Raw genomic sequence first — 16649 nt, forward strand, 5'->3', positions numbered from 1 at the left:
CCTTTGGGAATTTCTTAAAATCTTTGAGTGCTTGAACGAGAGGTTCTCCAACTTCTGTGCCCATCTGGGACCAAAAATGTTCAGTGGTCTTGCAGATTTTAAAAGATTGATTTAAAAAATCAACATTTTAAAATTATATTTTCTCTGTAACAATTTTATCTTTTATTTTTGACTATCATTTAACCTAACAGCAATGAAAACTTGGATTCAAATTTTTCAAAAGGTAGTTGATAAGTGAGGCTGTGTGACTCATACTGCAAGACTTCATGAGCCTTATAAAGTCAGCTGAACCTTCTTTCAATACTATCTGATGTGTTGATTAGAAATATCCCTGTCAAATGGTCCTTTGTACATAAGAATGTATTGCTTAGATTCATCCATATATGATAAAAATAAAAATCTAAATATAATCAAAATTAAATCTAATTAATACGTGAGAAGAAAGTAAGCACTAGAGAAATAATTTCAGTGATCGTGTATGTGTGTGTGTGTGTGTTAGTCACTCAGTTGTGTCTGACTCTTTGTGACCCCATGGACTGTAGCCCACCAGGCTTCTCTGTCCATGGGATTCTCCAGGCAAGAATACTGGAGTGGGTTGTCATTTCCTTCTCCAGGGGATCTTCCCATATAGCTTCCAATTAAAATCAATTTAAAAATAAATAAATAAAATGACAAAAAAAGAGGGGAAAAAAAAAAAAGAATAGATAGAATGTGGTAAGTAACCTAACAACTGAACATGATAAAGAATTTTCTTTGGATTTTGATTCACACACCTAATAGTGAAAAAAAAAAAATCTTTATGTGAACCAGGAAAGTATGAATACACTCTGAATATGAGAATCTATTTTGACTTACTGATACATGGAACAACAGCATGGTGGAGCTAAAAGAATACTTTCTTATCAGTTAGCTACACCTACTGATACCAGGGTGTCCCTGGTAGCTCAGCTAGTAAAGAATCCACCTGCAATGCAGGAGACCCTGGTTCAATTCCTGGGTCAGGAAGATCTGCTGGAGAAGGGATAGGCTACCCACTCCAGTATTCTTGGGCTTCCCTGGTGGCTCAGCTGGTAAAGAATTCACCTCTAGCATGGGAGATCTGGGTTGGGAAGATCCCCTGGAGAAGGAAACTCCAGTATTCTGGCCTGGAGAATTCCATGGATAGTCCATGGAGTCGCAAAGAGTTGGACACGATTGAGTGATTTTCCCTTCCCTACACCTACTGATAAACTTATGGATAAAATAAAGTGAATTTATGGGTAAAATGCTATAAGGTGAAATGATAGTCAAAAAGTAAATGATCAGAAAGTGACAGAGGAAAATAATTTTAATATGTTGCTAATTATGACACCTGAAAAATGGGTATTTTTCCATTAACTATTGTGTCTTTTCTCCCCTTATGAGTGTATAAAAACACCATTTGAGAATGGTTTAAAACCTTTATGTACACAGTATTATGTCTAAAACAGACAACCAACAAAATATTGGATAGCACAGGAAACTCAGCTCAGAATGGATACATGTATATGTATGGCTGAGCGGCATTGCAGTTCACCTAAAACTATAGCAGCATTCTTAATCGTCTATACTTCACTGTGAAATAAAAAATTAAAACTACAACTTTACTGTATTCATTGATTAGCTCTAGTAATTTTCTGGTAGAGTCTTTAGGGTTTTCTATGTAGAGGATCATGTCATCTGCAAACAGAGAGAGTTTCACTTCTTCTTTTCCTATCTGGATTCCTTTTACTTCTTTTTCTGCCCTGATTGCTGTGGCCAAAACTTCCAAAACTATGTTGAATAGTAGTGGTGAGAGTGGGCACCCTTGTCTTGTTCCTGATTTCAGGGGAAATGCTTTCAATTTTTCACCATTGAGGGTGATGCTTGCTGTGGGTTTGTCATATATAGCTTTTATTATGTTGAGGTATGTTCCTTCTATTCCTGCTTTCTGGAGAGTTTTAATCATAAATGGATGTTGAATTTTGTCAAAGGCTTTTTCTGCATCTATTGAGATAATCATATGGTTTTTATCTTTCAATTTGTTAATGTGGTGTATGACATTGATTGACTTGTGGATATTAAAGAATCCTTGCATTCCAGGGATAAAGCCCACTTGGTCATGATGAATGATTTTTTTAATATGTTGTTGGATTCTGTTTGCTAGAATTTTGTTAAGGATATTTGCATCTATGTTCATCAGTGATATTGGCCTGTAGTTTTCTTTTTTTGTGGCATCTTTGTCTGGTTTTGGAATTAGGGTGATGGTGGCCTCATAGAATGAGTTTGGAAGTTTACCTTCTTCTGCAAATTTTCTGGAAGAGTTTGAGTAAGCTAGGTGTTAGCTCTTCTCTAAATTTTTGGTAGAATTCAGCTGTGAAGCCATCTGGTCCTGGGCTTTTGTTTGCTGGAAGATTTCTGATTACAGTTTCGATTTCCTTGCTTGTGATCGTTTTGTTAAGATCTTCTATTTCTTCCTGGTTCAGTTTTGGAAAGTTATACTTCTCTAAGAACTTGTCCATTTCTTCCAAGTTGTCCATTTTATTGGCATAGAGCTGCTGGTAGTAGTCTCTTATGATCCTTTGTATTTCAGTGTTGTCTGTTTTGATCTCTCCATTTTCGTTTCTAATTTTGTTAATTTGGTTCTTCTCCCTTTGTTTCTTAATGAGTCTTGCTAATGGTTTGTCAATTTTGTTTATTTTTTCAAAAAACCAGCTTTTAGCTTTGTTAATTTTTGCTATGATCTCTTTAGTTTCTTTTGCATTTATTTCTGCCCTAATTTTTAAGATTTCTTTCCTTCTACTAACCCTGGGGTTCTTCATTTCTTCCTCCTCTAGTTGCTTTAGGTGTAGAGTTAGGTTATTTATTTGACTTTTTTCTTGTTTCTTGAGGTAGGCCTGTAATGCTATGAATCTTCCCCTTAGCACTGCTTCTACAGTGTCCCATAGGTTTTGGGTTGTTGTGTTTTCATTTTCATTCATTTCTATGCACATTTTGATTTCTTTTTTGATTTCTTCTATGATTTGTTGGTTATTCAGAAGCGTGTTGTTTAGCCTCCATATGTTTGAATTTTTAATAATTTTTTTCCTGTAATTGAGATCTAATCTTACTTCACTGTGGTCAGAAAAGATGACTGGAATGATTTCAATCTTTTTGAATTTACCAAGACTAGATTTATGGCCCAGGATGTGATCTATTCTGGAGAAGGTTCTGTGTGCACTTGAGAAAAAGGTGAAGTTGATTGTTTTGGGGTGAAATGTCCTATAGATGTCAATTAGGTCTAGGTGGTCCATTGTGTCCCTTAAAGTTTGTGTTTCCTTGTTCATTTTCTGTTTAGTTGATTTATCCATAGTTGTGAGTGGGGTATTAAAGTCTCCTACTATTATTGTGTTACTATTAATTTCCTCTTTCATACTCGTTAGCGTTTGCCTTACATATAGCGGTGCTCCTATGTTGGGTGCATATATATTTATAATTGTTATATCTTCTTCTTGGATTGATCCTTTGATCATTATGTAGTGTCCATCTTTGTCTCTTTTCACAGACTTAATTTGAAAGTCTATTTTATCTGATATGAGTATTGCCACTCCTGCTTTCTTTTGGTCTCCGTTTGCGTGGAATATTTTTTTCCAGCCCTTCACTTTTAGTCTGTATGTGTCCCTTGCTTTGAGGTGGGTCCCTTGTAGACAGCATATATAGGGGTCTTGCTTTTGTATCCATTCAGCCAGCCTTTGTCTTTTGGTTGGGGCATTCAACCCATTTACATTTAAGGTAATTATTGATAGGTATGGTCCCGTTGCCATTTATTTTAGTTGTTTGGGGTTCACGTTTATACCACCTTTCTGTGTTTCCTGTCTAGAGAAGATCCTTTAGTATTTGTTGAAGAGCTGGTTTGGTGGTGCTGAATTCTCTCAGCTTTTGCTTGTCTGTAAAGCTTTTGAGTTCTCCTTCATATCTGAATGAGATCCTTGCTGGGTACAGTAATCTAGGTTGTAGGTTATTCTCTTTCATTACATTAAGTATGTCCTGCCATTCCCTTCTCGCCTGAAGGGTTTCTATTGATAGATCAGCTGTTATCCTTATGGGAATCCCTTTGTGTGTTATTTCTGTTTCTCCCTTGCTGCTTTTAATATTTGTTCTTTGTGTTTGATCTTTGTTAATTTGATTAATATGTGTCTTGGGGTGTTTCACCTTGGGTTTATCCTGTTTGGGACTCTCTGGGTTTCTTGGACTTGGGTGGCTATTTCCTTCCCCATTTTAGGGAAGTTTTCAGCTATTATCTCCTCGAGTATCTTCTCATGGCCTTTCTTTTTTGTCTTCTTCTTCTGGGACTCCTATGATTCGAATGTTGGGACATTTCACATTGTCCCAGAGGTCCCTGAGGTTGTCCTCATTTTTTTTTATTCTTTTTTCTTTTTTCCTCTCTGCTTCATTTATTTCCACCATTTTATCTTCTAACTCACTTATCCTATCTTCTGTCTCTGTTATTCTACTCATGGTTCCCTCCAGAGTGTTTTTGATCTCATTTATTTCATTATTAATTTTTAATTGACTTTTTTTAAATTTCTTCTAGGTCCTTGTTAAACATTTCTTGCATCTTCTCAATCTTTGTCTCCAGGCTATTTATTTGTAACTCCATTTTTTTTCAAGATTTTGGATCATTTTTATTATCATTATTCTAAATTCTTTTTCAGGTAGATTCCCTATTTCCTCCTCTTTTGATGGGCTTTTTTCATGTTCCTTTTGCTGTTGGGTATTTCTCTGCCTTTTCATCATGTTTAGATTGCTGTGTCTGGAGTGGACTTTCAGTATTCTTGTGGTCTGAGGTTCCTTTTTATTGTGGAGGTTTCACCCAGTGGGTGGGGTTGGACGATTGGTTTGTCAAGGTTTCCTGGTTAGGGAAGCCTGTGTCAGCGTTCTGGTGCGTGGAATTGGATTTCTTCTCTCTGGAGTGCAATGGAGTGTCCAGTAATGAGTTTTGCGATGGGTCTCTGTGTTAGGTGTGACTTTGGAGAGCCTGTATGTTGACACTCAGGTCTATGTTCCTGCGTTGCTAAAGAATTTGCGTGGTATGTCTTGTACTGGAGCTTATTGGCTGTTGGGTGGTGGTTGGTTTTGGTGTAGGTATGGAAGCTTTTGGATGGTCTCTTATTCCTTAATGTTCCGTGTAGTCAGGAGTTTTCTGGTTTTCTCAGGATTTGGGCTCAATCTCCTGCCCCTGGATTTCAGTTTTATTCTTCCAATAGTCTCAAGGCTTCTCCAACTATACAGCACTGATAATAAAACTTCTAGGTTAATGGTGAAAAGATTCTCCACCGTGAGAGACAACCAGAGAGGTTCACAGAGTTACATGAAGAATAGGAGAGGGAGGAAGGAGATAGAGGTGAGCAGGAGGAGCAAAAGGGGACTCAAGAGGAGAGAGACAGATCTACGCAGTTATCTGTTCCCAAAGTGTTCTCCGTAGCCCAGACACCCACAGAGATTCACAGAGTTGGATTAGGAAGAGAAGGGGAATGGAGGAAATAGAGGTGTTCTGAGGTAGAAAACAGAGAGTCAAAAGTGGGAGAGTATCACCACACTCCTGAATAGAAATGGGAACTGAATATTGGATTCTTAAATGACCAAAATTTATATCACATACTACTGAAAAACAAAGATTAAAAATCTAGTGTAGAGGTTAGACTCTTTGAAATACAATATTTAAAAACAAAAACACACAAAAAATTTAGAACTGTATATGAAGTTCGGTTTAAAAATAGGGTTTCTCTCTCTCTCTTTTTTTTTTTTGGCAAGGTTATAGTGAAATGAAAATGAAAGTTAAGGAATAATAGAGGAGTATTAGAGAACCTTAAAAGGAAATAGGAGAGAAAAACTAGAAAAAGAAAAAAAAAAAAAGAAAAAAAAATTTTTTCCCTAATTAAAAAAATCGTAAAAATATATGGAAATGAAAGTTGAGGAGTAATGGGGGAGTAATAGGGAATTATAAAAGAGAAAAACTTATTAAAAAAAAAAGAAAAAAAAATTTTTTTAATTAAAATTAAAAAAAAATATGTACATATATATCAAGGAATTTCTCTGAGGTTGTTGCGGTCAGCGTAGGTTCAGTTCAATTTCAGATAGCTCCTCTTTCCAGCTTACACTTCTCGATATCTGTAGGCCCCTTCCCGTGTAGTCGGTGTTACCTTCAGGGATTTTAATCTGTTGCACCCGTCCTTTCTGAAGCGATTCCCTTTGTTTATTTGGCTTCTGTTTGCCGTCTCTTTGGTGTATAATTTCCGCCCTGACACAGGCGGGCGGAGGTGATCTCTTATATTTAGGTTCTCTAGTTCAGTTCAGTCCTGCTACGGGGAGGGCGGGGCGCTGCAGACAGATACCGCTCTGTGTGGATAGCACTCACCGTGTTCCGGCCACACTGGGTTTGCCCCGCTCACGGGTGTCTGTGCTTTCGCCGTCTACACTGCTCAGGCTCCCGGCTGCTCTATATGGAGCGGGCCCTGCATTGAGTGCGGTTCCAGTTTTCGGGTACTCCACAAAAGCGCAGATTGGGTTACTCCTGCGTTTTGTGCCTTCCCCGGCCTGAGCGGCCCAGGCAGCCAGAGGCTTGGGCATACTCTCCCGGGTGCGGCACGCCTTTTCCCTCCGCGGCGAGCGGCCCAGGCAGCCAGAGGCTTGGGCGCAATCTCCCTGGGTACGGCGCGCTTTTTCCCTCCGCGGCCCCAGCGCGCACCGCCAGTCGGGTCTCAGGAAGTCTTTAGCTAGAACCCAGAGGCCTGTTTGCAGTGTGGGAGGGGGTGGCTTCTCAGGGGCTGAGTTTGCCCTTTTCCCCTCCCCCCTGCCTCCTACCTCCAGCGGGGATGGGCCGGCTCTTCTCTGGAGATTCTCAGTCCCTTTGTTTTGCGAACCACCGGTAGTGTGTTCAGGCCGGTTAATTTTGACCCTTGCTATCCCACAGTTTAAAAAAGCTCGCTCCGTTTGCTCTCAGGGTCTTCGGGCCGGTTCTACTCCCTGAAGCAATGCCGCCCGCTCCTCTCCGTTCCGCCCCGCTTGTTGCTGGTGGGCACGGGCGTCTGGTGTACTTTTCTGCTGGGAGTTGCTTTTAGGCACGTAATCTGTGGGCCTTGTTTAATTTTTCCTCCCAGTTAGAATGCAGAAAACTTCCCCCAGTCCCGCCAGTGAGAGGGTTTCCTGGTGATTGGAAACTTCCTCTATTAAGACTCCCTTCCCGGGACGGGTCTCCGTCTGTAGCTCTTTTGACTCCCTTATTATCGTTTGTTTTGTCCTACCTCCCTTCGAAGACAATGGGCTGCTTTTCTGGGCGCCTGATGTCCTCTGCTAGCGATCAGAAGTTGTTTTGTGAAATTTGCTCAGCGTTCAAATGTTCTTTCGATGAATTTGTAGGAGAGAAAGTGGTCTCTCCGTCCTATTCCTCCGCCATCTTGGCTCCTCCTTGCTAAAACTATTATAAGAGATAGGAAGGATACTACATAATGATCAAGAAATCAATTCAACAAGAAGATATAACAATTATAAACATTTATGCACCCAACATAGGAGCACTTCATACATAAGGCAAATCCTGACAACCATAAAAGGGGAAATTGACAGTAACACAATAATAGTGGGGGACTTTAATATCCCACTTACACCAATGGACAGATCATCCAGACAGGAAATTAATAAGGAAACACAAGCCTTGAATCTCACACCAGATGAACCTAATTATATTTTCAGGACATTCTATCTATCCCCAAACACCAGAATACCGTTTTTTTTTGTTTTTTTTTTTTTTTTTTTGTCAAGGGTACATGGAATATTCTCCAGGATAGACCACATCTTGGGTCACAAATCAAGCCTCAGTAAATTTAATAAAACTGAAATCTTATAAAGCATATTTTATGACAACAGCATTTTGAGACTAGATATCAACTACAGGGGAAAAAAGAATTGTAAAAAGCACAAAAACGTGGAGACTAAATAACCAACAAGCCCATGAAGAGATCAGAAAGGAAATAAAAGAAATACCTAGAAAAAAAATAACAATGAAAACAACAATATCCAAAACCTATTGGATGCAGGAAAAGCAGTTCTAAGACAGAAGTTTATAGCAATATAAGCCTACCTCAGGAAGAAAGAGGGACATCAAGTGAACATCCTAACATTACACTTAAAGCAACTAGAAAAAGAAGAGGGAGAAAAACCCATTTAGTAGAACAAAAGAAATCATATAGATCATAGCAGAAATAAATGAAAAAGACATAAAGGAGACAATAACAAAGATCAATAAAACTAAAAGTTGTTTTTTTAAGAAGATAAGCAAAGATAACAACACACACAAAAGAGTGTTACAGACCAATATCACTGATGAATATAGATGCAAAAATCCTCAACAAAATACTAGCAAACAGAATCCAGCAATACATTAAAAGGATCATACACCATGATCAAGTGGGATTTATCCAGGGATGCAAGGATTCTTCAATATATACAAATCAATCAATGTGATACACCATATCAACAAAATGAAATATAAAAACAATATAATCATCTCAATAGATGCAGAAAAAACTTTTAACATAATTCAATAACCATTTATGAGGAAAATTCTCCAGAAAGTAGGCACAGAAAGAATCTATCTAAACATAATACAGACTGTGTACAAAAAAAACCCACAGCAAACTTTATTCTTAATGGTGAAAAACTGAAAGCATTTCCTCTAAGATCAGGAACAAGATAAGGGTGTCCACTCTCACCAATATTATTCAACATAGTTTTGGAAGTCCTAACCACAGCAATCAGAGAAGAAAAAGAAATGAAAGTAATCCAAAATTAGGAAAGAAGAAGCAAAACTCTGACTATTGGCAGATAACATGATACTAAATATCAGTTCAGTTCAGTTCAGTCGCTCAGTCGTGTCTGACTCTTTGCGACCCCATGAATCGCAGCACGCCAGGCCTCCCTGTCCATCACCAACTCCCAGAGTTTACTCAAACTCATGTCCATCGAGTCGGTGATGCCATCCAACCATCTCATCCTCTGTCGTCCCCTTCTCCTCCTGCCCTCAATCCCTCCCAGCATCAGGGTCTTTTCCAATGAGTCAACTCTTCGCATGAGGTGGCCAAAGTACTGGAGTTTCAGCTTCAGCATCAGTCCTTCCAATGAACACCCAGGACTTATCTCCTTTAGGATGGACTGGTTGGATCTCCTTGTGGTCCAAGGGACTCTCAAAAGTCTTCTCCAACAGCATAGTTCAAAAGCATTAATTCTTCCATGCTCAGTTCTCTTCTCAGTCCAAATCTCACATCCATACATGACCACTGGGAAAAAATCATAAACTTGACTAGACGGACTTTGTTGGCAAAGTAATGTCTCTGCTTTTTAATATGCTATCTAGCTTGGTCATAACTTTCCTTCCAAGAAGCAAGCGTCTTTTAATTTCATGGCTGCAGTCACCATCTGCAGTGATTTTGGAGCCCCCCAAAATAAAGTCAGCCACTGTTTCCACTGTTTCCCCATCTATTTCCCATGAAGTGATGGGACCGGATGCCATGATCTTAGTTTTCTGAATGTTGAGCTTTAAGCCAACTTTTTCACTCTCCTCTTTCACTTTCATCAAGAGACTTTTTAGTTCCTCTTCACTTTCTGCCATAAGGGTGGTGTCACCTGCATATCTGAGGTTATTGATATTTCTCCCAGCAATCTTAATTCCAGCTTGTGCTTCTTCCAGCCCAGTGTTTCTCATGATATACTCTGTGTATAAGTTAAATAAGCAGGGTGACAATATACAGCTTTGAAGTACTCCTTTTCCTATTTGAAACCAGTCTGTTGTTCCATGTCCAGTTCTAACTGTTGCTTCCTGACCTGCATACAGGTTTCTCAAGAGGCAGGTCAGGTGGTCTGGTATTCCCATCACTTTCAGAATTTTCCACAGTTTATTGTGATCCACACAGTCAAAGGCTTTGGCATGGTCAACAAAGCAGAAATAGATTTTTTTTTTAATGGAACTGTCTTGCATTTTTTATGATACAGCGGATATTGGCAATTTGACCTCTGGTTCCTCTGCCTTTTCTAAATCCAGCTTCAACATCTGCAAGTTCACAGTTCACGTATTGCTGAAGCCTGGCTTGGAGAATTTTGAGCATTACTTTACTAGCGTGTGAAATGAGAGTAATTGTGCGGTAGTTTGAGCATTCTTTGGCATTTCCTTTCTTAGGGATTGGAATGAAAACTGACCTTTTCCAGTCCTGTGGCCACTGCTGATTTTTCCAAATTTGTTGACATATTGAGTGCAGCACTTTCACAGCATCATCTTTCAAGGATTTGAAATAGCTCAACTGGAATTCCATCACCTCCACTATCTTTGTTTGTAGTGATGCTTCCTAAGGCTCACTTGACTTTGCATTCCAGCATGTCTGGCTCTAGGTGAGTGATCACACCATTGTGATTATCTGGGTCATGAAGATCTTTTTTGTATAGTTCTTCTGTGTATTCTTGCCACCTCTTCTTAATATCTTCTGCTTCTCTTAGGTCTATACAATTTCTGTCCTTTATCAAACCCATCTTTGCATGAAATGTTCCCTTGATATCTCTAATTTTCTTGAAGAGACCTCTAGTCTTTCCCATTCTATTGTTTTCCTCTATTTCTTTGCATTGATCACTGAGGAAGGCTTTCTTATCTCTCCTTGCTATTCTTTGGAACTCTGCATTCAAATGGGAATATCTTTCCTTTTCTCCTTTACTTTTGGCTTCCCTTCTTTTCACAGCTATTTGTAAGGCCTCCTCAGACAGCCATTTTGCTTTTTTGAATGTTTTCCATGGGGATGTTCTTAATCCCTGTCTCCTGTACAATGTCACGAACCTCCATCCATAGTTCATCAGGCACTTTGTCTATCAGATCTAGTCCCTTAAATCTATTTCTCACTTCCACTGTATAATCATAAGGGATTTGACTTAGGTCATACCTGAATGGTCTCATGGGTTTTCCTACTTTCTTCAATTTAAGTCTGAATTTGGTTATAAGGATTTCATGATCTGAACCACAGTCATCTCCTGGTCTTGTTTTTGCTGACTGTATGGAGCTTCTCCATCTTTGCCTGCAAAGAATGTAATTAATCCGATTTCAGTGTTGACCATCTGTTCATGTCCATGGGTGATACTAAATATAGAAAACCCTGAAGATTCCATCAGAAATTGCAAGAGCTAATCAATTAATATAATAAAGCAACAAGGTATAAAATGAACACAGAGGAAGGCTTTGCATTTCTGTACACTAACAATGAAATATAAAGACAAGGTAAGGAAACAATTCCACTCACCATTACAACAAAAAGAATAAATTACCTAGGGATATACATACCTAAAGAGACAAAAGACCTGTATGCAGAAACCTATAAAACACTGATGAATAAAATAAAAAGTGACACAAGCAGATGGAGAGATATAGCATATTCTTGGACTGGAAGAATCAATATTGTGAAAATGACTCATACTACTCAAAGCAATCTACAGATTCATTGCAATCCCTATAAAATTGCTAATGGTATTTTTCATAGAACTAGAACTAGAAGAAACATTTCACAATTAGTATGAAAATACAAAAGACTGAAAATAGCCAAAGCAAACTTGAGAAGCAAAAATGGAGCTGGAGGAATCAAGCTTCCTGTATATACTACAGAGCTACAGCTATTAAAATACTATGGTGTTGGCACAAAAACAGAAATATAGAGCAATGGAACAAGAGAGAAAGCAAGAAGATAAACATGCACACCTATAGGCACATATTTTTGACAAAAGAGGTAAGTATACAATGGAGAAAAGACAGCTTCTTCAATAAGTGGTGCTGGAAAAACTAGACAACTACATGTGAAAAGAATGAAACAAGAACACTTTCTAACAAAATACACAAAAGTCAATTCAAAATGGAGTAAAGAATTAAATGTAAGGCCAGAAACTATGAAGCTCTTAGAGGAAAATATAGGCAGTACCTATTTGACATACATCACAGCTAGGTGATTAGTAACATGAAGAGTGCCTGGAGGCAGGCTTTTCTCAATGAGATTGAAGATCTATTGCTTGTACTTCTTTTTAAATTTTTGCTTCCTCTTTATTTCATATATCAATACAATAATTTTTTATTTAATTTCATATTTTAGTATTTTATCAAATTACAATTGATATCATTTATCAATACCATACAATGAATAATGTAAGTTTATAATGAATTATATTTTGCTTTTATCTTTGTACTTTGTATATGACATATATCTTGGTCAATTTTAATACCGGGTGGTATTCCTTGGGTTATTCCTTGAAATCCTATTGGTGCCTCTAAAGAGGCAATCTCACTTACTTAGACAAAGAGTTCCATTTTAAATCAATAAAAATAGTTTAGAATCTTATTTATGCCACTTGATAACAATAGTTTACTTACTTTCACTTTCATTTCTCCACATTTTTCCAACTAGCAATATTTTACATATTTTAACTTTTATTTCTCCACAGTTTTCCCCAATTACATTTTTGTAATTTTTGACTTTAATAACTATAGGGCTATATAATAATCATCTCTCGTGCTCATCTCCTGTGAGAACTTCAAAATTACAACTTGCTGCTGAACAACCTTCTACAGAAGAGTGTAGGATCCTACCAAAAATAGATATCCCACATCCAAGGGAAAAGGAGAAACCCCAGAAAGATGGTAGAAGGGGCAAAGTTGCATTTAAAATCAAACACCATACCTGCCAGAGACACTCGGAGGGCTCAAACGAAGCTTGTACACACCAGGAGCCAGAGATCCCACAGAGACTGAGCCAGAACTGTGTTTGAGTGTCTCCTATGAAGGTAAGGGTCAGCAGTGGCCTGCCTCAGGGCCAGGGGCTCTGGGTGCAGCAGACCTGGGTATGGCATAAGCCCTCTTGGAGGAGGTCGCCATTAACCCCACCATAGAGCTGCCAGAAACTTACACAGGACTGGGAAACAGACTCTTGGAGAGCTCAAACAAAACCTTGTGTGAGCCAGGACCCAGGAGAAAGGAGCAGTGAGCCCACAAGAGACTGACCCAGACTTGCCCATGGGTGTCCAGGAGTCTCCAGCAGAGGCATGCATCAGTGGAGGCCTGCTGCAGGGTCAGGGGCACTGAGTACAGCAGTGAATGCATGGGACCTTTTGAAGGAGATCACCATTATCTTCATTACCTCCACCATAGTTTGGTCTCAGGTCAAACAACAGGGAGGGAACACAGCCCTGCCCATCAACAGAAAATTGGATTAAAGATTTATTGAACATGGCCGTCTATCAAAACAAGACCCAGTTTCCCTCTCAGTCAGTCTCTCCCATCAGGAAGATTCCATAAGCCCTCTTATCCTTCTCCATTAGAGGGCAGAGAGAATGAAAACCACAATCACAGAAAACTAACCAATCAGATCACATGGACCACAGCCTTGTCAAACTCAATGGAACTATGAGCCATGCTGTGTAGGGCCACCCAAGACAGATGGGTCATAGTGGAGAGTTCTGGCAAAACGTGATCCACTGGAGAAGGGAATGGCAAACCACTTCAGTATTCTTGCCATGAGAACCCCATGAACAGTATGAAAAGACAAAATGATAGGACACCGAAAGATGAACACCCCAGGTTGGTAGGTGCCCAATATGCTATGGGAGATCAGTGGAGAAAACAAATCCAGAAAGAATGAAAAAGGAATGGGTAGCCTATACCTTCTCCAGGAGATCTTCCCAACCCAAGAATTAGAAGCGTGAACTCCTGCATTGCAGGCTGATTTCTACCAGCTGAGCTACCAGGGAAGCCCTCCTTATAGTTCTGTTCAGTCAGTTCATTTGCTCAGTCATGTCTTACTAGGCTTCCCTGTCCATCACCAACTCCCAGAGCTTACTCAAACTCATGCCCATTGGGTCAGTAAAGCCATCCAACCATCTCATCCTCTGTCATCCCCTTCTTTTCCCATCCTCAATCTTTCCCAGCATCAGGGTCTTTCCCAGTGAGTCAGTTCTTCGCATCAGGTGGCCAAAGTATGGGAGCCTCAGCTTCAACATCAGTCCTTCCAGTGAATATTTAGGACTGATTTCCTTTAAGATTAACTGGTTGGATTTCCTTGCAGTCCAAGGGACTCTCAAGAGTCTTCTCCAACACCACAGTTCAAAAGCATCAATTCTTTAGCACTCAGCTTTCTTTATAGTCCAACTCTCACATCCATACATGACTGCTGGAAAAACCATAGCTTTGACTAGATGGACCTTTGTTGGCAAAGTAATGTCTCTGCTTTTTAATATGCTGTCTAGGTTGGTCACAGCTTTTCTTCCAAGGAGTAAGTGTCTTTTAATTTCATGGCTGCAGTCACCATCAGCAGTGATTTTGGAGCCCAAAAAGATAAAGTCTCTCACTGTTTCCATTTTATCCCCAGCTATTTGCCATGAAGTGATGAGATGGAATTCCATGATCTTAGTTTTCTGAACGTTGAGTTTTAAGCCGGTTTTTTCACACTCCTCTTTCACTTTCATCAAGAGGCTCTTTAGTTCTTTGCTTTCTGCCATAAAGATGATGTAGTCTGCATATCTGAGGTTATTGGTAGTTCTCCTGGCAATCTTAATTCCAGCTTGTGCTTCACCCAGCCAGTCATTTCACATGATGTATTCTGCATATAAGTTAAATAAGCAGGGTGACAATATACAGCCTTGACATACTCCTTTCCCAATTTGGAACCAGTCTGTTGTTCCATGTCCAGTTCTAACTGTTGCTTCTTGATCTGCATACAGATTTCTCAGGAGGCAGGTCAGGTGGTCTGGTATTCCCATCTCTTGAAGAAATTTTCCACAGTTTGCTGTGATCCACACAGTCAATAAAGCATGAACACATCAATAGATGTTTTCTCCGGAACTCTCTTGCTTTTTTGATGATCCTGGTGGATGTTGGCAATTTGATCTCTGGTTCCTCTGCCTTTTCTAAATCCAGCTTGAGCATCTGTAAGTTCACGGTTCACATACTGTTGAAGCCTGGCTTGGGGAATTTTGAGCATTACTTTATTAGCATGTGAGATGAGTGCAGTTATACGATAGTTTAAACATTCTTAGGCATTGCCTTTCTGTGGGATTGGAATGAAAACTGACTTTTTCCAGTCCTCTGGCCACTGCTGAGTTTTCCAAATTTGCTGGCATATTGAGTGCAGTGTTTTCACAGCATCATCTTTTAAGATTTGAAAGAGCTCAACTGGAATTCGGTCACTTCCACTAGCTTTGTTCATAGTGATTCTCCCTAAGGCCCACTTGAATTTGCATTCTAGGATGTCTGGCTCTAGGTGAGTGATCACACCATTGTCATTTTCTGGGTCATGAAGATCTTTTTGTATATTTCTTCTGTGTATTCTTACCAACTCTTCTTAATATCTTCTGCTTATGTTAGGTCCATTCCGTTTCTGTCCTTTATTGTGCCCATCTTTGTATGAAATTTTCCCTTGGTATCTCTGATTTTCTTGAAGAGATCTCTAGTCTTTCCCATTCTATTGTTTTCCTCTACTTCTTTGCATTGATCATTGAGGAAGGCTTTCTTATCTCTCCTTGCTATTCTTTGGAACTCTGTATTCAAATGGGTATATCTTTCCTTATCGCCTTTGCCCTTTGCTTCTCTTCTTTTCTCAGGTATTTGTAAAGGCCTCCTCAGGAAACCATTTTGCCTTTTTGCATTTCTATTTCTTGGGGATGGTCTTCATCTCTGCCTACTGTATGATGTCATGAACCTCCATCCATAATTATTTAGGCACTCTATCAGATCTAATCCCTTGAATCTATTTGTCCTTTATACTGTATAATTGTATGGGAGTTGATTTAGGTCATATCTGAATGGTCTAGTTGTTTTCCCTACTTTCTTCAATTTAAGTCTGAATTTGGCAATAAGGAGTTCATGATCTGAGCCACAGTCAACTCCCAGTTTTGTTTTTGCTGACTGTATAGAGCTTCTCCATCTTTGACTGCAAAGAATGTAATCAATCTGATTTCATAATTGACCATCTCTTGATGTCCATATGTAGAGTCTTCTCTTGTGTTGTTGGAAGAGGATTTTTGCTTTGATGAGTGTGTTCTCTTGGCAAAGCTCTGTTAGCCTTTGCCCTGCTTCATTTTGTAGCCTGTTACTCCAGGTGTCTCTTGACTTCCTACTTTTGCATTCCAGTCCCCTATAATGAAAAGGATATCTTTTTTTGGGTGTTAGTTCTAGAAGGTCTCATAGGTCTTCATAGAACCATTCAACTTCAGCTTCTTCAACATTACTGGTCAGGACATAGACTTGGATTACTATGATATTGAATGGTTTGGCCTTGGAAATGAACAGAGACCATTCTGTCATTTTTGAGATTGCATCCAAGTACTGCATTTCAGACTCTTTGTTGCTAATGATGACTACTCCATTTCTTCTAAGGAATTCTGGCCCACAGTAGTAGATATAATGGTCATCTGAGTTAAATTCACACATTCCAGTCCATTTTAGTTCATTGATTACTAAAACATCAGTTTCACTTTTTCCACTTTCTGTTTGACCATTTCCACTTCACCTTGATTCATGGACCTAACATTCTAGGTGCCTGTGCAATATTACTCTTTACAGCATTCAGACCTACTGACATTTTTGCCTTGCATCGACATGAATC

This window comes from Odocoileus virginianus, unplaced genomic scaffold (genome assembly GCF_023699985.2).
Source record: "Odocoileus virginianus isolate 20LAN1187 ecotype Illinois unplaced genomic scaffold, Ovbor_1.2 Unplaced_Scaffold_21, whole genome shotgun sequence".
In the NCBI taxonomy this organism is placed as follows: Eukaryota; Metazoa; Chordata; class Mammalia; order Artiodactyla; family Cervidae; genus Odocoileus; species Odocoileus virginianus.